At 36.4% G+C, this 27,650-nt stretch overlaps 1 protein-coding gene across 2 annotated transcripts in view; it reads left to right on the top strand.

Moving 5' to 3' along the window:
• LRRC7 (leucine rich repeat containing 7) overlaps positions 1-27,650 on the top strand; it is a 600,349-nt gene that overhangs the window by 391,494 nt on the left and 181,205 nt on the right. The window lies entirely within an intron of this gene.

The following is a 27,650-nucleotide window of genomic DNA, read 5'->3' as shown; positions in this document are numbered from 1 at the left end:
GCTCCTTACAGAAACTGTGCATGTTTTCAGTCATGTGGTCCAAGTCCAGTCTGAGTTTAATTTTGTTTCTGTTTTATCTAATACCTCATCTATTCCTAGGGCTGTACTTCTTTACAAAAATGTTATTGAAAACCTATTTCTATGGAATTATGTTAAAACAAAGAAACAATCAAACTTTCTACCTCCCCGTGCGGTAGACCAATTGGTAATTATTTTAGTCACCTTCTGCATTAGTAGTTCCATCTTTTGGGCATTGAAATTGATTTTTCTCATCTTAGCATCGGAAGATCCAGAGTGTACCCCTTGCCCATTCGCCTGAGACTATTCAGTGACACCTACAACAGAGGATGTGGAGGCAGCAGCTTTTCTGGCACCAGAAATGGCAGCATCAGGAGCATCAGCACGAATAGACTTTGTAGAGGTAGTTCTCCCAAACTATATTATGAAACCAAACATTTTTGGTGTGCTACCTGCTGATTGGGGCTGCCTTCTCACTGCCTGCCGTTGTCCAAAATGTTTGGTCTTTGCTAAAGTTTAACAATGACTTTTCTGACTAATATAGAGAAACCTGATTTTTTTTCCCCAAGTGTGTTCAATTGCCTTTATTTTCAATTAATATGAACTTTTATCAGTCAGAAAAACATTAATACTCAGACTTTTGTCAAATTTATTCTCACAAATCAGTTTTATTTGTTATGCAAAGCTGCTGTCAAGTATAATTTTTGCATAGAAATTTTTAAAAATAGATTAGACTAAGCCATCATTTAAAAATGAATCCAAATCAGTAAATAAGAGAATTTCTCTAGCTGGTTAAATTCTTCAAAGACTGAATACAGTTGCCCAGTTTTTCTGTCATACTCCCTGGTGATGTTCCATTGTGAACTTATTTTGCAAAGTGGAAGATTATTCCCAGATGGCTCCGAGTCAAAATATGAAATGCCAGTGATTGATTGGTTTTATGTATCATTTCATCTTATGTAATTTAATGTGAAACAGTTATTTTGTAGCTGTAAAAACACATTTGTTAATTAACCACATTGGCTTTATCTTACGGTTCAATGACTTATAGCATTTCAATTTGCATGTCAAATGAGTCTCTGTAATGATGTTTCTGCAAAATAAATAACAGTCTAACAGTCAACATCATTGATGCATTTCCTTCTAACAGTTTATTTATATGCTTTAAAAGATATAACTTGTATTGAAAATTTGAAGTGTTTGAAATTCGTATACAGAGTTTATCATCTTGGTGAAGCCCAATGCAGTGCAACATATTTCTCCTTTACTATCTTAACTCCTTTTTGAAATAAGGGAAGAGGTGAAGAATTTAAAATAGCTCCAATGGAACTATTGCTTGATTAAATATAATTTTGAGTTCTTTTTATAAAACAGATATGAGCAGAATATATTGAGCCTAATAGCTTTACTAGTGTTTTTGTTTATAGTCCATGTTACTATCTAGGAAATTACAAACTATGCCATTTTATGCAAAATATATACTATGGAACTGAAATGTAATTTTCTGAATATTTCTATTCTGATTTATTGCATTTTAGTTACATGAAATATATAACATGACCTAGAATGTACAGTCTTTTGTAAACAGCACATACATAAATGAAAGTGGATGTTGGTATTTTAATTAAAATGCATATGCTGATTTTTCCGTGGGTACTTATGAAGAGCTACATGTAAAAATTGATAAATCTAGTTAATTGTGTTTGTGCAGTACAACATTGTTTTTAGTTGTGTGTGCCATATGCTAATTGACTTCTGGCATTTTAAAATATCACTTTTTTCCTCTCAGAAACTATATACCAAAAGGTACATTCTTATTCTAAGAATATAAGAGTAGAACTCTGACACTTATAAAATAAATTGTGCTAGTTTAGTCATTTCATAACATTCTTATCAAATTGTCATGGCCTTCAAAATACCACTAATTTACTCAGCGCTCTAAAATTCATTTTAGAGATAATTTTAAACATTCTTCATAAAGTGTATTGCTGTTCTGCTTCTAAAATATGCCAAGTGAGAAACTGGACTTTCCTTTGGTAAAGTTTGAAAAGTCTTATACAGCATAAATTAAAGTCTGAAGCAATGTGCAGTAGTTCTGTTGGATAATCATCTTTTGTTGGCATGACCTTACTGCTTGTGCTTCTGGTCTTAAAATAACATATTACAATCAAAAGCTTGTAATTGTAAGCTAGAAGAAACTTTTCTTAATGAAAAGAAATTAACAGGTGCTTAAATAAGCTGGAGTGTTTCAAAACTGCATTAGCAGAAGTTATTAAACTAAATACCATTGAATATAATGCTTGATTTATTTTTTGCCCATTGTAAATATTATATTTCACTGTTAATGTTCCAATAAGCATAAAATGACTGTAAATTCACTCACAATGTTTATATTACTCTAATCTTTTATACAGAGAGGAGCCACTTATACCAATTTAACAAAAAACATTAAATATGCTTAATTGATAGTTATCTATTTTTTCTGCTTCTAGATATATTTTAAATAATATATCAAATGGTAGGAGTATGAAACATGTTTATATATATTTATTGTTATTGAAATAATAATTTCCTACTGAACTCTCATTCTATTGCTTATGCATTCATGGGTAGTGGGAAATGCATAGTAAACCAGAATTTGGCTAAATATACTTAATAGAGGAAAAGAAAAATGAAAAGGACTCCTTAAGAAGGCAATACAATAGGTGGATACCCCTTCCTCTGGAATAACATAAAATAGAATAAAAGAATTATCCGTAGACTTAGAAGTGATTACCATTCCTTCCCTCCAGAGAAACATATTCCATTAAAAGGACCACGTAAGATGTCTGGAGTAAGATTGGCTTAGTGTAATTTGCTGTTAAGAATAGAGAATCACCATTAAAATAACAAAGCACAATTTAAGCACCTCCTTATGTAGAGGGCTGCGTTTCATTATATGCAGTGAAAATATCACAAGAAAACTCTTTTAATTCTTTCTCTGCGTGTCTATTTGTAAATAACTAGGAGTTACAAAAAGAATTTCCAATATCTAAATAAAATTTTCAGGTCAAATATGCATACTTTTCACTATTATTATTTTAAAATGTTCATAATCATAATTATATTTCCTATTCAAAAAACAGTAAGTACTGTATGTTTAAAAATTTTATAATAAAATTGTGTGTGGGGGGGGGAAGCACTATGGAACAAAACGAATCGTGAGAACCTGGGATCAGGGTCTAGAATTTGGTGCCAGGACTTGATTGGAACCATATAACCAAACCTAGGTACTTAGGTACTCTGTTAACAAAGCAAAAGGTATTCAACCTCCTTAATACTGAGGAGTGTACACACACACACACACACACACACACACACACATTCACATTTATATATTCTGAAAATATGTTTCTAAATAATCATTTAGGTCATTTAAAATCTGGGAAAACAAAAATTTCAGCTACCTAAGATAAGTACTATGTTAATGTGCCAAGACACAAAACACACATCTAAAACCAAGTGATGCTACTTAAATTGTGAAGAACAGTGCAAGGAATAATAAAAAACAAAGCATCAAATGGCTATTTAACAGGTACAGATTCTCACAAGAGCTCCAAAGGGAAAGAAACTTCCTCCTTCACAATATTATTCTCACTCTCAAGAACCCAGGACATGTTGTCAACAACATACTAAATTGGCTTTCAAAATCATACTGAAAGAGTGCCCTAGCAAATAGAATACGTCTTCCCTTTTATTTCCCAGAAATTACTGGTTCTTGGAAGTTTGTTAAGAATTTCATATAGTCTCCCATCCATGTTTTTTGTTCACATCAAATTTTAAAAATTAAGGTCCCTGCCATGTTGTATTTTCTTTTGATCCAAGTTAACTTTCCTTGGAGTAAAATTGGAAGATCTCAATTTGTCACAAAAATATGACAATTCTGTCCATTTTTAGACAAAAATAAAATGCAGATAAGACATGTTAGGTGTGGCCAGCTTTATTTTATGTTGCTTGTCTCTGTCAACAGTGATCAATATAATTTGGATGAAGACTGATAGTTTATATTTATTTATTGGCATAAAAAGTAAATATTAGACAAAGGTGTAGACTCTAGCTGTGCAGTATAGTAAAAATAGGCTCAGAACACAAGAGGTTAGAACAACTTCAGGACATGAAAACTACACAGCAAAATATCACTGAGGTCAAAATCTTGTGTCAAACCACTAAACACACACGCACACTCACACTTGCTTTGATTTCAGCAGTGTTTTACATATGGATGTAACATTTGAATTCCAAACTCTTAGTGACTTCCTCTGCTCAGGCAAATTTTGGAGAGAGTACAAAAATGTTGATTCAATCCAGTTCAGTAAACATTCATTGAGGGCCTACTGTGTGACAAGCCCTGTGAGTAACCTTAGGGACACCAACTATACAAGGGACCTTGCCGTTAAGTAGCTTGCAGTTTGCTAAGGGAGACAGACCAGTAAAGCATTAAACACGGTCCAGTATGGTACACAGGTTTATAGAAATATGCTGAATGCATAGAAATAGTATAGAGAAGCACTGAAATCCTGTCTGAAAATAACAGGTAAGAATTCACAAGGAGATGAAGCCTGAGTAATCTTCTGAACAATAAATTGGAATTTATCAAGTGGGCAGAAAGAGAAGGCATGTTGGTCTTAGAGGAAGCATCAACAAACCATGTTAGTGTAAAATAGTATAAGAGAGGAAGAAGTAACCATGAAATGGACAGAGGGGAGATCATGAAGGGGCTCATATGTCATGGGTAGACTTTATTTTGTGTGAAATAGAGAGCCACTGAAGGGTTTTAAGCAGAGGAATGACATAGTTAGATTTGTGAGTAATGGTTCAAAATTTAGTAAGGCTTCACAAGCCCCTAATCCCTACGGAAGCATATAGCAAAAGCCACTCAGCAGCTTCTTAAAAAACATATACACACAGATATATATAGAGAGAAGTGTGGATTCCATACCATAAAATTCACCCATTTTTGAGTGTACAGTTCAATATTTTTTAGTAAATTTAGAGAGTTGTGCTATCATCACCACAATCCAGTTTTGACCATTTTGAACATTTTCTTCATCCCAGCCCCATTATCCCTCCTGCTTGTTTGCAGTCAGTCTCTGTTCCCATCCCAGTCCCCAGGCAACCACTAAACTGTTTTCTGTCTCTATAGATGTGCTTTTTTTAAACATTTCATAGAAATTGCATCATACACTAAGTAGTCTTTTGTGTCTGACATCTTTCATTTAACATAATGCTTTTTGAGGTTTCTGCCATAATTTTATGAGACAGAACAGAAGCATTTCATTCCCTCAGGAGACTGTGAACCCTGGGAGAGCAAGACATATTAGCAGGGTATTGTATGAGCCTGGGCAAGATGGAGATGAGGCAAGGGACTCAGAGACCAAGAATGTGAGGATGGGATGGCATATGGAAGGGGAGGTCCGTTGGAGTAGAAGAACTGGAAGTGCTCAGTAATGTAGAAGTAGAAGAAAACCTGTCAATAGATTTTAATAAAAGTTGCTGAAGATTAAATACTTGAATTTCCTCCTTTTCCTTCCTCCTCATGAAGGTTGAAGATGGGTATTCCTGTTTGTGATGACTTCTTTAGAAGTCGCATGCTTTTTCAGTTTCTTGGGATTAAAATAATTTCTCCAAAGAATGCATACCTTAGATAAGAGTGCCCTTAAATCATGACTGACTAACACCTGGAATTAAAATATAAACGGGCAAAAATGAATCCAGAACAAGCTATGTTGTCCTTGGAAAATTGCTGAAGAGACATGAGGGCAATGTGGTGATCACACTGAGAATTGCAATGTTTTTGGAGAATGCAGTATTGGCTTAGGAATGGTTATTCACCTGGAAAAACAGACTTAGGTGACACTCTGAGACCACCCAAGTCATAAAGAAATTAAACGCTTTTTTTGCAAAAGAAGATAAGGCTACTGGCAGATTCTTTGGGTCTGTTTCCAAGCTCCATCCACCCATTACCTGAGAATGGCTGCTCTCTGATCTGGTTGCTACTGTAGGACCCAAGATAAAGCCAATTTTGGAATCACCGTACAGGCTACTAGCTACTAGAAAAACCACAGGCTTTACAGTGCCAGTGATAAAATCATAGGACTTTGAGGGCTGGCAGGAATAGGGCACTTGGGTGTACAAGGAAAGGCAAGCTCATTGGCAAGGAAACAGCAAAACAGGAGAGAGTAACAAAACTCACCAGCCTCAACACCAAAAGTCATCCGATGAACAGGAAGTTAGATCTCAGTAAGTAGCAGGCAATTTCCCCAGGACCTCCCCAAAGGCCTCTTCCTTTCAGCCTCTGGAAGCCCCGCCCATAAGCCCCCAGAAGCTGAAAGTGGTCCTCTGAGGCTCTGCCCCTCGAGGGATGCGTGTCTGAGGGTGAGATATGAGCAGCTTCTGGCGCTGGCTGGAGACCCTCCAATAAGGGCTCCAGATGCATGGATAGGCCAAATTCAGAATCTCGTGAAGGTGGTATGATCTCTTGTTTGCTTCTATTAGAGTAATAAGGAACATCCTTCAGCTGCAAAACTAAGATTCTGGTCTTAAAAAGAAAGGAAATTAACTTCTAATACTAATGTGGTTTAATTTAATTTCTAATACTAATGTGGTTTAATTGCAAGAAGTTGCTGTTCCTCTGTGAAATGTCCAAAGACATTGGAAGAGAATTTGCAGACTCCTGGGCCAGGGAAAGAAAGAAGCACATAAAATTTTATGAAATTAAGCTGGCGATTTTGCATGTCTTCACCTTTGTTGCCCACTTAGCTTCTTTCCTCACCTCCATTTAATGAGAGGAGAAAAGATGACAGTCACTGAAAATTTCTCTTAAGCAAAGTTGACATAGGAGAATTGTACTCACTTGTGGGCTACATGTGCAAGATGGAGGCAAGGGGACATGACCTATCAAGAGCATGCAATGTGAGACTTTGTCCAGTACTGAGGAAAGAGATGATCAAGGATAGAAGATGGTGAGGAGATAATGACAGGTATGAGAAAGAAGGTAGGATAGATTTTCTAGGAATTTTGATGCTCTCTGGAGTAGGACAGAAAATATCACTAACTTCACTAAGTTAGTAAATCTCCTTAAATGTTGAAAATAACATCAGGAAAGGAATTACTTCTTTTTGTATCCTTCAAAACAGTGTTATATGAATGAATACTGAGGACAGGGAGACCAGTTGCTATAATTTGGCCAGGAGAGCATGAAGGCATGACTTCCGGCATGAAATTAAGAGAACAGATTTGGGAGACTTTTTGGCAGGGAAATTAATAGGATTTTCATTACAGTTTTGTTTATTCTTGGTATATACAAGGGAAGAAGGAAAAAGGGTAGCAAAATCAAACTGCTTCAAAGTTATTCCCTAGTTTAGGGTTTTGTTCCATGACTTTGTGATTTGATTTGAAAAGGATTTTAGAAACAAGGTAGACACTCCAAGTGCAATTAATAACAAATTGCAAAGCCAAACACAGAGTATCTTGCATTAATATCTTTTTTTATTAACTATAATTCTGCTTCCTTTATTAGTTTAGCTTAGATCCAGTTCAAATATCAATGCCTCTGTGAAGACTTCCATGGTTCCCAACCCAATCAGTTTATCACATATGCAGTTAGCACTTTATATATAATATGTTGTGTTTGCTAGCTGCTGGAATATGATATACCACAACTGGAATGGCTTTTTAAAAGGGGAATTTAATAAGTTACAAGTTTACAGTTCTAAGGAACTGAAAGCATCCAAACCAACACGAGGTTACCTTCACTCAAGAAAGGCTGATGGGTCAGAAACAACTCTATCAGTTGGGAAGTCATGTGGCTGGCATCTGATGGACCCTTGCTCCTGGGCTCCATTGCTTTCAGCCTCTGTTACTGTGGGAGTTCCTCACTTTGCTTCTCGGGACTGGATTTCATCCTGTGGCTTCCCTTGGCTCTCTTCAGGTTCTGGCTTGCTTAACATTTCGTGGTGATGTCTGCTGACTCCAAGCATCTCCAAGCATCCATGTCTCTATTCTCTATAGCAGTTGTTCTCCGAGAGTCTATATCTGCTCTCTTTGTTGGCTCTGAGGCTTCTGTCATTTCTGACTCTCTCTAAAGTGTTTCCTCTTTTAAAGAGTTTGAGCAAAACTAATCAAGATCCACCTGGAATGGGTGGAGTCACATCTCCATCTAATCAAAGGTCACCCTTAATTGGGCACACTACATCTTTGTGGAGATAATCTAATCAAAGGGTTCCAGACTACAATACTGAATAGGGATTAAAAGAAAAACAGCTGCTCCTGCAAGATTTTATCAACATTAAAACATGCTTTTCTGGGGTGCATAATATCTTCAAATGAGCACATATGGCTAAAATGCTATTGTGTTATAATTAGTTGTTTGGTGGTCTTTTTCTTTAAGCTCTTTGAAGGCAGAACTATGTCTCATTTGTGAGAGTGTCTCCAGGACCTAGTAAATGCTTTACCCAAAGTCAAATTAGTTGGATGAATAGAGGAGATAAGGTGATTAGAAGAAATACAATTTTTAGTTGGGTGTTCAAGTACTATTATATACAATAAAAACAACAAATTAAGCTGTCCAAAGGTATTCCCTATAACTTCAGAAAACTGTGACCCTATTCCAAGAATTATTTTAGTCAAAGCTCCCAGAGAAATCAATATATGTATTTATGTGCTATTTGTCTTTGTTGAATATACAACTAGAATATGCTACTAGGCAAGTTTGAAAGTGTTGGGGGAATCATTCTGTTAGTACGTGTGTAGGTGTCACATCCATTTAAATTACTAAAATACAGCTTTAGCTTATCATTCTAAAATGTAGCAAATTATAATTTTTAAATAAGATGATGATTCTAGCCTTTCTCACCTATCTTCACCTGCTTGACTTAATGATCATACTTTAACCTTTCAGTGTATTAGGCTTACCTTTCAATGTTTAAAGTCTATGCTTCTTCTGTCTTCTGCCTTCTACCTAGATTATAGATACTTATTTATGAACTTGCCTTCTGTATCTTTCAGATTTGTAAATTTATTAAGGACAGGAATGGTGTTTTATTCATCCTCCAGAGGACCTATAATGTGGCTTGCAAACGGTGCTCAAAATTAAAGAAAAAGGGGCAAGCCACAGAGCCTCAGTGGCAGAGTACTCATCTGCCATGTTGGAGACCTGGGTTTGATTCCTGGTCTACCTATGCCAAAAAAAAAAATAAAAATAAAATAAAAAAACTAATGAAAGAGAAAGCAAAGCAAGATGAGAAGGATGAGAAATATTTTTAAAGTGCTTAGATAATATGAGATTACTTCTGACTGGGAGGAAGGAAGGAAGGACAACAATTCAGGACATTTCATATAGGCTTTAAAGGGGAATTTTTATTTCAACCAGTGGAAAGAAGGCAATGGCATAACAGGTAGAGGAAATAGAGAGTGTGGGAAAGTCCTGGGCATGGGCATGTTTATGGACTAAGGAATGACCTGGCTTTGCTAAACGCAGATGTAAGTTAAAATGACTAGTGAAAATAAAAAGTGGAAAAGTGGATTGAGGAATTTAGACCTAGTGTTGGTTGCTAGTAAAGATTCATAACAATGTGACAAAGATAGATTTGGCATTCAAGGCAGGGATTAAAAACTAAAATGAAAGAAAAGAAATTTTGGAGCAACAGCTCACAAATGAAGTAAACGATATGTGTAAACACAGTGCAGTATACATTTTTTAGAACCTTTCTGAGTGGCTGGTACTTGATAAGCCTGAGGATGCATGAGTTTGTATGCATTTTAACTGAAACCTTGTATTACTCCCTACCATTGACACAACAATAATTAGACAAAACTGATTAACCTATAAGTGGGTCTTATTCCTTGACCTTAAAAAAAGAACTGATATTCATTTTAGTGGCTGCCACACTTTTTTTCCACACATGATTTAGTAAAATTTTGCAACAACTGTGTATGGTATGTGTAGTGGTTTGAAGCTGCAGATATCCCCAGAAAAACATGTTCTTAAATTTATTCCATTCCCTTAGGTGGGAACCCACATTAAGTGGGACCTTTTGATGAGGTTACTTCAGTTAAGGTGTATCCCACCTCAGTCAGGGTGAGTCTTAATCCTACTACTGGAGTCCTTTGTAAGTGGAGTAAAATTCAGATAGTTAGAGAGAAAATCACAATAGGCAAGAAGGTAAACATCAACAGAACCTAAAAGAGAACGGAGCAACCAGGAGATGTCTGCATGTGCCTTGCCATATGACAAGCTAAGAACGAAAGATCTCCAGCAGTCAGCCCCAGAATGCCATAGTCTTCAGGAAGACAGCATTGCACTGATGATACCTTGATTTGGATTTTTTCACAGCCTCAAACTGTGAACAAATAAATTCCCATTAACAACCTATTTCATGGTATTGCTTGAACAACCTAGGAAACTGAAACAGTATGCATTCTCATTTTTTTATTACAGATAAGGAAACAGTCTCAGAGAAATTTATTAATTTACATAAGATCAACCTGATAGAAAGTGGCAGAATCTGTATTCACATCCATTTCTCTCTCCCCAAGAACTTACCCGCACAAGAACCAGGAAAGGAAGGCATAAGAAATATTTCCTGTTCAACTAATGTTATACACTACTACACAAATAATATATTTAGTGCCATAGACAATACACTGTTTTGTTTCAAAAAGAAGAGGTGTTAAATTTATTCTCCATAGTACATGTCAGCTTATGTTATTTATTGATGTATATTAATTCTGTGTTATATTTTTCCTTGAGGACAAATATTTAGAATTATAATTTTCATTATAAGTTGATGCTTTGCAGAAGGATTCCACAAACTTTGAAATCTAAATTATTTTATACAGTAAATTACCATAAAATAAAGTTAAGCAGTTCAGGGTGTTACTATACAGAGTCATTACTGAACAATATAGTTTCAATATTCCTTGATATAAATAAATATAAAAACTATGTAGCTTTTGATATCTATGAAGGATTTCCTATTCTAAAAGATTTTTAAATTTGCTTTTAATACAAAATTTCTCCTACTTGGAGAACTTTTTTTTTCTCTGATGCAGATCATTGATAAATATTTTTCCTCTTTAGGATAAAAGTATAAAGAAACTTGAGGCAAAGTTTTAGAAAAATCAAAAGAACGTGGGGTAAGAGAATCCTTGCCAGCCTGCTTTGGGCTAACCAGCTTATGTGGGCATTGATAATTCTAAATAAAATTCCAAATAAACATTCTCAAATATAAGATTCTCAAGTTCTATAAACTGTCACACTAGGGGTTTTTTGGTAATTCTAACAAAGAGCAAAATGGTATATTCAGTAAATATCAAGTTTAGGGAACAAGATAAGAAATAAATATATTTAACATTAGAGACAGAAATCGCAACAAGATGAATCAAGGAAAACTTGCTCGGCGTTTGTTGAGGATCTACGTTGTGTTGAGCACTGTACTAGGTGTTGAGAATTTCAAAGGCATATTCAGTGCTCTCAATGAGTTCTTGGTTCAATAGACGAGATATTCTAGGCCAAGGAAAGTGTGTGCAGAGAGATCAATGAGAAACTGGTGAATTATGTAAAGTAGTAGAAGACTCATTTGCTTGGGATATCCCAAACAAATTGACTTGGGCATTTCAAGTCAATTGTGCTTGTAATGTAGATCACAGTCTATTCAAGTAGGGTTTTGTATGCCAAATGTAATGGTTAGATCAATAAGGGGAAATAAGCCCCATGAAGTCAATTTTACAAGGGATACTAACCCTTTTGATTTTACCTAATCTAGTACCAGCATCTCAACTCTAATAGATAATATAATTGCTAATATATATTGAGTTTTAATTTTCTGCATGTATCATATAGACCTCACAGTAACTCTCTGAAGGAATTACTTTAATTTTTCCACTTTTGCATGTGAGGAACCTGAGTCACAAAAAAGTAACTTGCCCAAGGTCACATGGCTGAAAAGGTGAGGAGAAAGGATTTGAACAAAGCAGCCTGACTCTGAAGCCTTGTTCTTAACCTCCAGGCACATGGCAATCTCTCTCTCCTTGTGTCTGCTCTTTTGTATTCCCCTGACTTTGGGCTTCCGGCTCCTTTCTGTAGTTTTCCCTGCCTCGCTGTATCCTCATATTTTCTGGTTATAAAGGACTCCAGTAAAGACCACCCTGATTCAGTTGGGCCACATCTTAACTAAAAATAACATCTTCAAAAGTTTTATTTACACATGCATTCACACCCGCAGGAATGCAGATTAAAGTTAAAATCGTGTCTCATTGGGGTACATAATTTAACCTTCCATAGTTTGAATGCGTGGTGAATTCAGGAAAGTTTTGTTAACATTTGTTCTTCAAATACTCAAGCCTCCTTTTCCCTTTGAAAACAGATTTATTGTTGTATAATTGACACATAATAAATTAGCCATACTGAAAGTGTTCAATTAGATAAATGTCATCATACATAGACACCGTGAAAGCATTACCACAGTCAAGATAGTGTGCAAATCCATCACTCCCAAAAGTTTCCTTCTGCCCCTTTTTGCCCCACTGCCACCCCCCCAACACTGATCTGCCTTCTCTCATAAAGATTTTTTTGCATTTTCCAGAGTTTTATATAAATGTAATCATACAATATGCATTCATTTTTGTCTGGCTTTCACTCAGTGTAATTACTTTGGGATTCATTCATAATGTGATGTTTATCAAATTTTTATCACTGAATAGTATACAACTGTATAAATATATGACAGTTTGCTTATTCTTTCACCTCTTGATGGGCATTAGGTTGTTTCTAATTTTTGGCTATTAAAAATAAAACTGGCAAAAAAGTGTTGGCAAAAAGAAATCAGGCACAAGGAGAATATAATGTATGTTTTCATTTATATGAAGGACATGAGGCAAACCTTATCTTGCTATTTGAAAGTTATAACAGTGGTTATCCTTTAAGGAGTAGAGTACTGTCATAGTTCCTTAGAACTATGGTAACAAAATATCAAAACTAGGCAGCCTAAACTACAGAGATTTATTGTCTCAGTTCTAGAGAAGTCCAAGAGCAAGATGTCGTTAGGGCCATGCTCCCTCTGAAGTCTGTAGAGAAGAATCTCTTCTCTGCCTTTCTCTTACATTCTGGTGGTGACCAACAGTCATTGGCATTCCTTGGCTTGTGAAAGCATAACTCAATCTCTACCTGTGTCACATGGCCACTTCCCTGTGTCTCCTTTCCCCTCCCTAAAAGGACACCAGTCATCTTGAATTACGAGATGCTACTCTAGTATGATTTCATTTGAACTTCACTAATTCCATTTATAATGACCTTATTTCTAAAAACTTTTGCATTCATAGGTCCTGGGGGTTTTCTTTTGGAGAGACACAATTCAACCCATCACAAGTAGTTACAAGGAAGGCCATATTAGGGAGGCTGCTTTTAGACTTTGAGTAATAATTTTTTCTTCATCTTAATGTTGATTTCATAGGTAATCATTTCAATAGGACAATAAGTATTATACTTATGCTTTTTTTTATTTCCATCAGTGTCTCGTATTTTAATTTAAAAAATTAAAATGAGGCTAATGAAAGGTCTGTAATTCATTCCAAGTGATTTCCTCTTTGTGGTCAGACTGATATGTCCATTTCTTATTTCATAGTCCTTATTACTATTTTAGCTATATATAATTCGATAGTGCCCTGTATCTCCTATACTGTTGCTTTAGTACCTTTTTATCATAATTGCTTGTTTACTGTGTGTCTTTCTTATTACACATTCTGAAGGAAAGATGATGTCCCAATTGCACATCTTTCTGTCTAGTGTCTGGCATGATGCCTGGAACATAGTATTCAATGAATACTTGGTAGATGGATGATCTGAAGCCTTCCATGGTGGTTGCTTATGCACCTGCTCTAAGTTTAACCTCTGAACCTTCATCTTTTGGTTTCTACGAAGTCCCATGCTTCCTCTATTGTCTACAAATTGCTGAATAGGTTTGTGATGTTGAAAGTTTTCTCCCTAATCTGCATGCTTAGTTGTTTTGTTTTTTAACTTTTTTATTGTATAGTATAACATATATAAAAAGCAAAGAAATAAAAAGCAATAGCTTTCAAAGCACTCTTCGACAAGTGGTTACAGGACAGATCCTAGAGTTTGTCATGGGCTACCATACGATCCTCTCACATTTTTCCTTCTAGCTGCTCCAAAGTAGAGGAGGCTAGAGGGTTTGCATATTTTTTATCATCACAATTGACTTTTTTCCCTTCTTTTTTGTGAAAAATAACATATATTTAAAAAGCTATAAATTTCAAAGCACAGCACCACAATTAGTTGTAGAACATATTTCAGATTTTGACATGGGTTACAATTCCACGATTTTAGGTTTTTACTTTTAGCTTCTCTAAAATACTGGAGACTAAAAGGGATATAAATTTAGTGATTCAGCATTCATACTCATTTGTTAAATCCTATCTTCTCTGTATAACTTCACCATCACCTTTGATCTTTCCATCCCTCTCTTTAGGGGTGTTTGGACTATAGCCATTCTAACTTTTTCTTCTTGGAAAGGTCTGTCACTAATATGGGATAGGAAGATGGAACATCTGATGTTCTGGAGAGGCTGGGCTATATTTCAGGACTTACCTGGACCAGGGACCCATCTGGAGGTTGTAGATTTCTGGAAAGGTACTCTAGTGCATGGAACCCTTGTGGAATCTTATATATTGCCCTAGGTGTTCTTTAGGATTGACTGGAATGGTTCTGACTGGAGGTTGGCAGGTTATGATAGGTAGCAAGATCTACCTGAAGCTTGCATAAGAGCAACCTCCAGAGTAGCCTCTCGACTCTATTTGAACTCTCTCTGCCACTGATACTTTATTAATTACACTTCTTTTCCCCATTTTGGTCAGGATGGAATTATTGATTGCATGATGCCAGGTCTGGATTCATCTCTGGGAGTTATCTCCCACGTCACCAGGGAGAATTTCACCCCTGGATGTCATGGGGAGGGCAATGGAGAGGAGAGGGCAATGATTTCACTTGCAGAGCTGAGCTTAGAGAGATTGAGGCCACATTTAAGCAACAACAGAGGTCCTCCAGAAGTAACTCTTAGGCGTGCCTATAGGTAGTCTAAGTTTCTCTACTACCTACACAAGCTTCACAAGAGTAAGCCTCGTGATCAAGGGCATGGCCCATTAATTTTGGTGTCCCTAAAGTTTGACACAGTATCAGGGGATTCCCTGATGGTAAGATGTAATAGTCCCATGTTCTTTCTCCCCTCCCTCAGGAGACTTTGCCAATGTTTTTTGATTATCTGCTTAATATACTCTAGGATGTATCCAGGCATTACAATAATCTATACCAGATTAAAGGAACTCTTTCTTTTCTGGTGTCCCTGTGTTTCAGTTGTACAAAAAACTATACAGATAGGTTGAATTGTATTATGCACTACAGAAAATTTCAGTTCCAGACCAAATAAACCTTTCTTCCAATGGTCTCAAAGAGAATGCATGGTTCTAAAATATAGGCACTGTCTTCCTTACCCCTATGTTCTGAATTATTTTAACCCCAGTGTGTTTGGCTTCATTTTTATTTCTAAATGTAAGTTATATATATAAAACAGCATCTCAAAATCCAGAATCACCACTCCAGGCTTAATGTGTCTGCTCCAAAAGCTTACAATCTAGGCCCTGTTTTCTTATAAGCATTTTCTAAAGGTGACCATATCATTCTTGTGCTTTTGTTTCTGGCTTATTTTGTCTCACCAAATGTCCATATGTGCCTTACAACATTGTTCCTTTTTGTAGCAGCACAACCTTTATTCATAAGTATACAGCGTCATTCACCAATCTACTTCATCAGTGTATCCTTCAGCCACCTGCATTCATCGGGCATCATGTAGAGGGCCCAAAGTCCACAGTCCATCAACAGTCTCAATTTTAGGTAATTTCGTTGTTCCCAAGAGAAATACAGCCAATTAACACACTCCCACCAAATAGGAAATCTAAACCTTCTCTTAACGCTTGTCCCTCTCCCCATTGTTTACATCTGCTATTGCTGTGGTAGTGCTGATGGTTTCCTTTTAAACATAGCTCATAGCAGGCAATAGCAGTTTTGCCCTTGTACCCTGGATTTAAACACTCTCTATACAAGAATCATATCTTTGAAATAATTCTTGTGAGAACTAATTCATATTTCTGGTGTGAATCAGTGGGACACGTAGGTCTATACATACAACCCCTTTCAATTTTATTCATCTTCAATATGGTAATAATACTTCTAGACCCATTAGACAATCATCTTCACTCCAATCTATTCCCTTACATTGCTGTTCAGCCTTATTAGCTAACAGCTCACCCATATCTATTTTCTATGTATCTCTAAGTCCTCTATATTCGGTATTATAAGCCTCTGATTATACCTTTATGCTGGTCATAAAAGTGGAATCATACAGTATCTATTGTTTTGTCTCTGGCTAATTTCGCTCAGCATTATGTCTTCAATTCTCATCCATCTTATCATGTGCTTCAGGACGTCATTTTGTCTTACTGCTGCATAATATTCCATCGTATGTATATACCACATTTTGTTGATCCACTTGTCTGTTGATGGAAATTTGGTTTGTTTCAATCTTTTGGAGATTGTGAATAATGCTGCTGTGAACATCGGTGTGCAAATATCTGTTTGTGCCATTGCTTTTAACTCTTCTCGGTATATACCAAATAGTGCTATTGCTGGGTCATAGGGCAACTTGATATTTAATTTCCTAAGGAACCACCAAACAGTCCTCCATAGCAGCTGCACCATTGTACATTCCCACCAGTAGTGCATAAGTGTCCCAGTTTCTCCACATCCTCTCCAACATTTATAGTTTCCTGTTTATTTAGTAGCAGCTATTCTTATAGGTGTGAGGTGGTATCTCATTGTAGTCTTGATATGCATTTCCCTTACAGCCAATGGAAATGAGCATCTCTTCATGTGCTTTAGAGCCATGTGTATTTATTTGCTCCTCAGAAAAAATGCCTATTCATGTCTTTAGCCCATTTTCTTATTGGGTTATCTGTTATTTTGTTGTTGAGTTGTATGATTTCTTTGTATATACAGGAAATCAAACCTTTGTCTGATATGTGATTTCCAAATATTTTCTCCCATTGAGTTTGCTGCCTCTTCATCTTTTTTTGACAGAGTCTTGAGGTGCAGAAGCATTTGATTTTGAGGAGTTCCTATTTATCTATTTTTTTCTTTTCTTGCTTGTGCTTTGGGTGTAAAGTTTAGGGTGTAAAGTTTAGGACCTATTACTAGGTCTTGAAGATCTTTCCCTACATTTCCTTCTAAAAGCTTTATGGTGCTAGTTCTTATATTTAGGTGTTTGATCCACTTTGAGTTAATTTTTGTGTAGGGTTTCATGCTTAATTTTAGCATCCATTGTCCAAAATAATAATAACTGATATTATCAAGTTCTTATGTGTGCTCTGTTTGAGCACCTTTCATCTTCTAACTCATTTAAGCTTCAAAGCAACCCAATAATGTTGGTACTAATATTGTTCTTATTTTACAAATAGGGAAATTGAAGTACAGAGAAGTTGAATATCTTGCCCTAGATCACACAGCTAGTAAATGACAGAATTTAAATTTGACCCAGATGGTCTAGCTCCAGAACTCATCTTTTAACCACCACAGTATTCTTTGTTTATGTGCATTGCAGTATGCTTTCTCACTTCCTTCAGGTCCTTGCTAAAATGTCAGCCTCTCAGAGTGGCCTTTTCTGAACACCTTATTTGGAATAGCAGCCCTCTCAATGCTCTGTATCTTTCTCATTCTACTCTCTTTTCTTCATAGCACTTTACCACCATCTGATACATTATGTGTTTTTTGTTTACTTCTTTCATGTATGTCTTTCCCCACTAGAATGGTAGATCCATGAGGGCAGGGACATTATCTTCTGCTCTCTGATGTATCCCTATCTCCTAGAATAGGTCTGGTCCGTAGTGAAATGTTTGATAAATATTTGTTGAATAACTGAATGAATGGATGAATGCTTTATAAAATAAATTTATTCTGTGACAACTATGGCTACAAGGATGGCAAAGATTTTTAGAAATAAGTTCTATCCGAGTCACCTAGTGCTTAGAATAAAGATTAAAAATATATATCTGTTAGGCAAAAACATGAGCACCATTATATCGTCCATGTAACACACTTGAATATATCTTGGCAATCTTAACCCAAGAGCTTTCTAAACATTTATTAGAGGTCCAGCATTATTTGTATTTACATTCTAGAGACAACTTTATTCTGACAAAGGGGATCCATAAGAATGTTTTACATGACATGATATGACTTGCATTTTAGAAAGAGTTCTATCATTTTTTCATTTTGTTTTTGAGCCCAGAAATTATATCACCAAGTTATTTTTTCAGGTTTCAGAATATTGTCTCTTATTTTTTTTCAGTTAAATACCCCCACATCTTTTTCTTTAACTTCAAATAGTTTTTTCTTCCACTTACAGCATTTTTCATTTTAAGTAACATTATATCTTGTCCTTTTTAAACATTTAAAATAATTAGGACATTTTGTCATTACCTAAGTTTCAGGTTGAAGATGTTCAACAAGTTATTTGGGTGATTACTTGGTGAACATGGTAAAGATGGATTGAAAGGACTTGAAATTGTAGGCTGGCCGACTATTGAAGAGGCTGCTAAAGTGTCTGGGTTACTATAGTCCTAGAAGTAAGGAGGACCAATCTAAAATTACAGTAGAGGGGATTAAAAAAAGACCACACAATCGAGAGGTAGATTCAGTAGGTGTTTATACCTAACAAATTTGGTGGGTGATGAGGAGAAATTTAGCATGGTTTCCAGGTTCCTGCTTGTGGCTACTGTGAGGATAGTGGTGCCATTAGTCAGAATAGGAAATATAGAAGTAAGAGACAAGTTCCATCTCCCACTGCTTCATTGGGACACTAAATTATTTCTTTTCTTAGAGGGAAGTGGGTGCCTGCCTTATTGTTTTGCATTGATGGTCACTCTCCATCCCTAAAAATGAGGCCTTGGTCAGCATTGAAAAGTCCCAGCATTACCCTGGGACCATGGCCCACTCTAGGCTGGCATTAATTAGAGAGTGTTTGTGCTCATGTGAAAGATAAGTTAAAAACTGGAAAGCTCAAGCCCATGCCAAAAATTTGTAGAATCCTGCAAGGGAAAACAAACCCAAGTTACTACACTGGAAATTTAATTGGAAGGCAACAGTCCTGCCAACTTTGTGTGGCTTCAGAGATAATTGTGTATTTAAATACGTAAAATTCCTGAATCCAGTAAGAAGAATATCATAGATTATACAATTTTATCAGAGTGAAAAATGCACGATAGTCCATTATTTTCCATCATTGCTCTAACCAAAATCTCTTTCCAGATTTGCAACTGGGTAAATGTTATAAAGTAGTTGCTTGAAAGGAAGGACTTGATTTTCATAAATACAATCAAAATGACAATATTGAGAACAAATATCTCTCAATTCCAGTTCTCTACACCAAGATATAAATATTTTAAAATAGTGCATAAATAGAAGTCATTATCTGGTGGCAATTTTGGGATGTTATTGAGTCTCTGTCCTTAATTTATCTGTCATATCTGTATTCAAGCAGTTAAAAACATAAATATTTTTGGGGCCAGGTAGGTATCATAAACCCTTAAAGCCATTTAAATGTAAAACTCTAAGACTTGGTTTCTTCCAGAACCTAGCAAACTGTGGTCTGCAGGCAGAGTCTGGCACCTTATTTTTATAAATAAAGTTGTATTGGAACATAGCCATGCCTATTTGTTAACACATCATCTATGTTATGCCACAGCAACAGAGTTGAGTAGTGGAGGCAGAGATCATACAGCCCACAGAGTCTGAAATATTTCCTACCTGTGCCTTTGCAGGAAAAGTTTGTAGAGCCCTGGCTTAGACTAGAGTGAGCTGCAGAGTACACACCTTTCATAAAAACATTCATATTTAAACAATGGTAAGCCAAACAAAATAGGCTGGATTCAGAAATGAAAAGCTTCTCTCAGCCCTGACACTAACTTTCGGTGTGACCTTGAGCGAGTCTCAAGTCTCCCTCTGCTTAACACGGAAGAGTTTCCCTTTACTGGATTTATAAGTGTGTAAAGCCAAATGGCAAAAACCAACCAGGTCTTTGAGGGGAATGTCAAAATCAAACCACAGAATCATGTGCCAATTCATAAAAGTAAGGAAAGCCCGAAGTGAATGTTGGGAGTCAGTTGCAGAGCCTAAGAGGAGAGAGTAAATGTAACTTAAGCAGATGGGGGAAGGTGATCCATAAGGGGATCCTTAAATACACCAAACCTGGGCTTTCATGCACTGGGATGGACAAGAACTCAGCCCCAGTTTCTTCATCCATAAAAAGAGAAGTTTCTCCATGTACAATTAATATAAGAAATGTCCTATAGAAAAGAAAAAATAAAGATTTCTTGATCATGTAAACAGGAAATATGTGGTTTCTCTATCTATTAGAGATACGCAATGGATATTTGCATATTTTATTTGTGAAGTCTTGCCATTAGGAAATCTACTTAGGTTGTTTAACAAACTTAACTAAAATGTACTGGCCATTTAAATTTTTTTTTTAATTATGCAGATCCTAAAACTACATAGGAAACCCTGACTTAGACAATCTCATAAATGACTCCTAACTCAGAAAAATGTATTTAAATATTTTTATACATAACCCTTATAAACCATTTACCATATATCAAACACTATCCATGGGCTCTCTCTGTATATTAACTCTTCATCATCATAATAACCATGAGATTCTTACCGTTATTCCCATATTACAGATGAGAAAACTGAGATACAAAGACGTTATTTAGTTTATTCATGGTCAGCTAGAAGGTGGTGAAATCAAGATTCAGACCCTGGAAGTCTGAATCCAGAGTCCATGTTCTTAGTCATTATGCATACTCTCTGACAGAAAAAGTTGTTGCTATATATCAGATCTCCAGAGAAATGAAAACTTACCTAAACATTTCTTCTAGTACTTCTTTTACTATTTAAAATGTTTTAAAAGCCTGTTATTCATTCGATTCCCAGTGCTTGCCCATGCAAAAAGGAAAAAAAGAAAAAACCTATCATTCAAAGCATCAGGAATTTAGCTTAAAACAGGATTTAGATAGCCATGAGCTGGTGAACCTCAGCCTTACCTGTCTTTATCCACCCTGAGTATAGCACAATAAATAAGCTAATGTGTGTTCATTACAATAGTCATTAAATAGTCATTAAAATGGGCCTCTCTCCTTGGCAACTGTTAATTAACTGCAGATGTGTGGTAGACATTGAGCTATTTTTCTTTTTAAATATTCTAGAATTCAGATTTCTCACTGGTAAAGCATCATTCATTCATGCGTGTTTGAATATCTTCACTTAACAAACATGTTTGAAAAGCTATGCTGTGAGTAAGACTGGCAAATTCCTTGTCATGGAACTTAACTCTAGCAGGGAGAGACAAAGAATTAGCAAACAAACAAATAAAAAACAAGATAGTGTTCTTGGCTAAGTGTTAAGAAGAAAAGAAATAGGGTACATAGTACTGTATAAAATGGACAGACCACTTTATATTTAATGGTAGAGAATGAACTCTCTGAGAAGGTGACATTTGAGCTAAAATGAGGGAGAAAAATCAGCTAGGAGAAGATTTCCAAGCAGACATTCCAAGGAGGAGAAGCAACAGCACTAAAAATAAAAATCTTAGAAATTTTGCACATTTACACCATTTTTATAGATATAATATGACCCTAGTTGGTAAATATTAGCGTATCAATAGCATTAGAACTGCCTCATTCAAATAACTAAGTACATTTACAAGTGCATTTAAATAATCAACCAGATATTTGGTTCAAACAGCCAAAGATGAAATTGTCAACATTACTGATTGAACTGTGGTGGGTGGTGGTCACGTCTTCAAGGCCAGTCAATTGCAAGGGGAATCAAACTAGTTGGATTTCCACGTGGGGGGTCAGAGAACTAGCCCCCACCGGTACATGTGTTGACCATAAGGAAGAAGTAGAGCCAAATGAGTGTACTCCTCGAGCAGGCCAGTTTGAACAGCTTAAGGGAAGGCCACCTGGAAACCCACCTAGAAGAGCTAGGTTGTAGACAAAAGGAAATAGGATTCTCACTCTCTCACTCACTAAACAATAAGGAGAGGTGAGAAAAGCTGGAAGTGTTCCTCTAGCACAGTGGTTATCAACTGGAGGCTATTTTGTCTCTAGGGAATATTTGACGATGTCTATAGGCATTTGGTTGTGACAATTGATAGGGCACTACTGGAATCTGAAGGGAAGAGGCTAGGATTCTGCTAAACGTCCTACAATGCCCATAATAGACTCCTTCAATAAAGAAGCATCTGGTCCAAAATGTCAAGAACCCCAAAGTTGAGAAATCTTACCTCCCAGAAGTCCACTCACTAAACCATGAGGGTAGGGCAGTCGAGTTTCTCACAGCAAACTCTAGGGGGAATTTTTAGAATTTCTTCACTTTGGATCAAAATCTTTTACATCCTAGGATATGTGTTAGTATTGTGGACTTAATCTGCAATCTCATAGAAACCTCGACTTCAGAAGTACTCTTTTAGTATTTTCATATGCCAATATGTATGATGCACTAACAAACTTTTCCAAAGCTCAGCTCAAATACCACCTCTTCTTAAAGCTTTCCCTAATTGCTGACCTGTTAGTTGTTCCTTCTTCTGAGCTTCTATGGCAGTACATGCATATTTCTATCCTAGCACTTATCGCCCTGTGAAGTAACGTTCATTTAAAGATCAGTCCCACCTAGAAAATTAGTCCTTCAGAGTAAAGACTGGGTAGGATGTGCTAAACATCCTAGAAGGCACACAATAACTCCCTACCTCAAAGAAATAAGCAGCTCTAAATGTCAGTAGTGCCGAGGTTGGGAAACCCTCCCTCCCAGAACTCTTTATAGCTCAGTACCCTGAGTGATGCATGCCATAGGAAGTACAAACTATTTAAGTGAATGAGGGACTTTTCACAAAGAGCACAACTAACATAAATATACCATGGATTCTATTTTATTTTTCTGTCACAATATCACTTATTTACAGCCTGACGAAATTAAAAACCTGTCACATATATTTATCTAAAAGGAACATTTTTGGGACAATTTGACAAATGACTATAGTTTAGTAACCAGTAGTGAACAAGAAAAGGAATAGGCTATATTTGGACTAACTAAAAATCTTCTGGGTAAGTAAAGACAGTCAATTTTAGAGGTGCAAAATATAAGAAACATATTGGAGTGACATCTTCAAAGACAGAAATAAGAATGCAATCCCTTTAAAAATATAAAATGTTAAGAAATCATGTTGGAAAGATGACTTCAAAAACGGAAGAATGTAATGATGGGACGAAATTGGTGATGGTAATTAAGAACTGATGGAAACTAGGATGATAAAGATAAAATAAGATACAATTAAAATGGAAGAAAAGGTATTTTGAGAAACAGAACTTAAGCTTCAGGTAGGTGCACGGGTGGTTCGATGGTAGAATGTTCCCTGCATGCTGAAGATGCAGGTTCGATTCCTGGCCCATATACACTGCCACCTCTACCCTCCTCCTCAATAAAACGGTTCTGGAAATAATTCAGAAAACCTCATAAGAAAGCTTTTTTTTTTTCCCTTATTTCGGAGCAAACAAAAGGAAAAATGTTGCCCATTCAAAAGAATGACAGCAGGAATGGCTTATAAATTTATATATTTAAAAGTTTCGTTTCTAGGTTTGGAATTATGACTGAAGTCTTTCCCCAAAAAAGCAGCAGCCCATGATTAGGAAGGGAAAGAAAACAGGCTTAGAGGTGACACTGAGGCTCCCTCCCTCCCTGTACCACAAAAGAAAGAGCACTTAAACTCCACTGATAGGAACAAGAGCTAATAGTTCCTTTATTTGGGTTGTCTTGGTCAAACCACACCTAGAAAGTAGTTTTTGATTCTGGGTGCTAGCTTGTTTTTGAAGAGACAAATTTTAGTAAATCTACAGTAGGGTGACTGGGTGTTTAGGAATCTGGAAATTCTATCACACAAGGGATAACTTAAGAGATAACTAATATTTAAAAGAAAGCTAACTCCTATAACTAATAGAATTTGCTTTGGAACACTTAGATATAAGATATCACTTATTTCTTCATTTAATAAAATTAACTCTGTCTTGGTCTTCAAACATTAGGATTGGCAAAAAAAAAAAAAATCTATTCTCAGTTTTTTCTGATTCCCTCCCTGGGGATTAAAGAGAAATGCAGGATTATATTGAAACCAGGAAATTGTGGAAATGCCTCTGGCCTTAGAACTCTAAGGTTCTCAATGGGATACTTGTTGCCTGAGGCTACGTAGTTAATTCAAATGCGAGTGGCATCTGCTGCCAACCATCATTTCCCATTCACTTGCCAGCTTGGCCACTAGGTCCTTCATTGGCTCTCAGGGCTCCTTGTTTGCTTGTTGGGCTCAAAGCAATCTCTCTCGTTACAGTCCTGCCACCTGCAAGTGCAGCATGGCTTGGGATAGAATCTGTCCCTCCTCCATATTCCCATATTCCCTGGCTCAGAAAAACTCACTCTTCATGGGTTGCTGCCACCACCACCTCTTCCCATGAGGCACCTATTCAGTGGTATAAATTTGGCAAGAAGTGAGGCAGATGTTCTTACAATGCTGGCAGAAGTTTTACAATGTTCTTTGGACTCCTCGTGGTTCCTCACAGATCCTTCTGGGCATACAAAACTTATTTTAAAATCTGAGTAGGAAAAGGAGGCACATACATATGATAAAAATTAAGAATTCAAGAAAGGATGTGGGTAAATGTCAAGTAAATCATGAAAAAGAAAGCAAATGTTTACCTCAGCTGCAAACACACACACACACACACCTTACCCCAATATGGGTGTCTCACATTCTCCTCAAAGTCAGTATAGTATTTAAAATAGAATGCATTACATGCACCTGATCTCTACTTTGATTTAGTCCATTCCAATATTCCCACACTGCTACTTAATACAGAAAATTTGTCTGAAGACTTAAATCTTTCATTCCTTCCTCTCCTTTCCCTCCCACATCCAATCAAGTCATCCTCAGATACCAAATCATGTCTTTCTCCAATGCATCTCTCCTCCCTGCCACCATGTCATACATACCGCCATTGCCTTATTTCTGATCCTTTATATCCCATCTGTATTTCACATTACTGCCTTATCTGGTCTCTTTGCCAGCACGTCTGCCATTTTCAGTACCATCCCAAGCCACTAAGGTGAGCTTTCAAAATACAAATCTGACAATTCTTTCCTACCAAAGTCTTAAAGGCCTCTTATTGCCTTTAAGGCAAAATTCAAACTTCTTCGCTTTATATATGATCTGGCCCTTGCTTACATAGTATTTATTTTTTCTTTCATACAATTTCTTACAAATTTTCTTATCTCCTGCTTTCTTATTTCTTGCTAATTCTTTCTTCTTGCCATTGTTACTAACCTGTACTTCCCTGAATGGTCTGTGATTTTTCCAAACCACACCTTTTTCATTCTGAAATGGCTCTCCTCTGACCCTATAACCTGATCAACTGCTCCAAAGTGAAGTTTTTAATAAAGGCTTCTCTTCTTTACTCCCAATTCCCAAAGCTGGAAAAGTAGTTGTACTCTGTGCTCTCTAGAAGCCTTCACTTAAAATTTCCGTAGCATTTACCCTATTTGGTAAAAATTATCTATTCCTTTAGCAATTTCTTTCATGAATAGGAGCTGCTTGAGAATGAAAACAATGCTTTTCATCTTGATAACCCTAAAACTTTGGAAATAATAGAGAATCATTGTATTTATATTACTGAATAAATGATAATGAAAGATGAATGGGAAGAGGCATTTTGAATGGAAAAAAATAGCAGTAACAAAGGCTTAAAATTTAGAACATCACTTCTCTTAAAGTCATCACGTATCTCATTGTTGTAAAATTCAGTGACCAGTTCTCAGACTTATTGGCAGCTTTTGTCATAATTTTTTATTTCCTCTACCTTGAGACACCTTTTTCACTTGGCTGCCTGGATTTAATAATCTTCTGGTTTTCCTTGTGAGTTGTCGGATCTTTTCTTCATTGGCTCTTCAGCATCTCGTTATATTCCTAATCTCCTATACCTTTATATACATTCACATGTTGGTCTCACACTCTCAAAACTTTATATGCCATCTCTACACTTCCAAACTCAAATTGTATATCTTGTCTGGACCTCTTCCCTGAACTTCAGACTTGTGTAAACAACTGCCTGCTTGAAGTGTCTACGTGGCTTAACTGTATAATTTCTAAAACTGAATATCTATCTGGTCTACCCCAAATCCTGCTCCATTCTGTCTCTTCCGTCAGTCAATGGCAACTTCATTCTTCCAGTTGCTTGGGCCAAAACATACTTTTTGTCACCCTTGACTCTACGTTCTTCACACAGCCAGTCTATCAGTAAAACATTTGGCCTGAATTTTAATATATTTTAAATATATCCAGAATCCAAACACTTCTCAGCACCTCCACTACCACCTCCCTGGTTCAAACCACTTTTGTCTTTCATTTGGACTACAATGTTAACCTCCCAATCACCCTGCCCCACTCTTGCTCTCCTGAGTCTATCTGCAAGATAGCAATAACTCTACATCTCACTCAGAATCAAAACCAAAGTCCCTTGGGCCCTACTTCACCACTTCTCCATTGCATGATCTCCTACTTTTCTCTCTCCCTCAGTCTACAGCAGCCACGCTGGTCCTACAATGCCTTCAAACAAGCAAATCATGTCACACCCTACAAGGCTTTGCAGTAGCATGCTCCTTCATTTCCTGTAAGCCTTGGCTCAAATTTCAGTGTGACCTTACCTGATCACCCCATTAAAAATGGCAAATCACCTCTATGAATTCTCCTTAACTACCGCCTCTGCTTAATTTGTATCCACAGCACTAATAACATTCTAATACATTAGCTAATTTAATTAATTTATTTTGCTTATTGTAGTTCTTCACCCTGAAATAGAAATTCCTTCTAGGCAGGAATTTTTATCGGTTCTGTTCACTGCTGTACCTCAGACCCCAAAAGATTCCCGAGTAAAGAATCTTACTCCATAATAGTTGCTGAGTAAAGAAAAGAACACACATTTTTGCATTTTGGAGTACCTGGCACTGTCTAGATTGCAGCAGTATTTCATTTAATGTTCATGAAGGTCCTATAAGATAATCACTGTATCAATTTTAAAGACAAAGAAATGAAAGCTCATAAGATTTGAGTTAATGATGCCTCCAGAATTCCTTTATAGGCAGAATTTAGGGACCACATTCCTTCCCAAACAGGAAAATTAAAAATTTTGGCATTAAAAAGCATTCTGTTCTCTTATACCATCTGTTTACTTAACAGTGGTGTGATGAATGTTTTAGTTGCTGCATTTGAGGTGTACTAGGGCACCCCCAACTTTTGGCACCAACTCTTGCCCAAGGTTTTACAGTTGTTAAGAGCTGCAGCAGCATTCAAGTCAATATGTTTCAGAAACAATGAGTACAACAATTTGCCTATAACAGAGGTTCAATTAAAGAATAGTAAATGATAGGA

Source organism: Tamandua tetradactyla, chromosome 11 (genome assembly GCF_023851605.1).
Source record: "Tamandua tetradactyla isolate mTamTet1 chromosome 11, mTamTet1.pri, whole genome shotgun sequence".
In the NCBI taxonomy this organism is placed as follows: Eukaryota; Metazoa; Chordata; class Mammalia; order Pilosa; family Myrmecophagidae; genus Tamandua; species Tamandua tetradactyla.
This window is presented reverse-complemented; position numbering and strand designations above follow the sequence as displayed.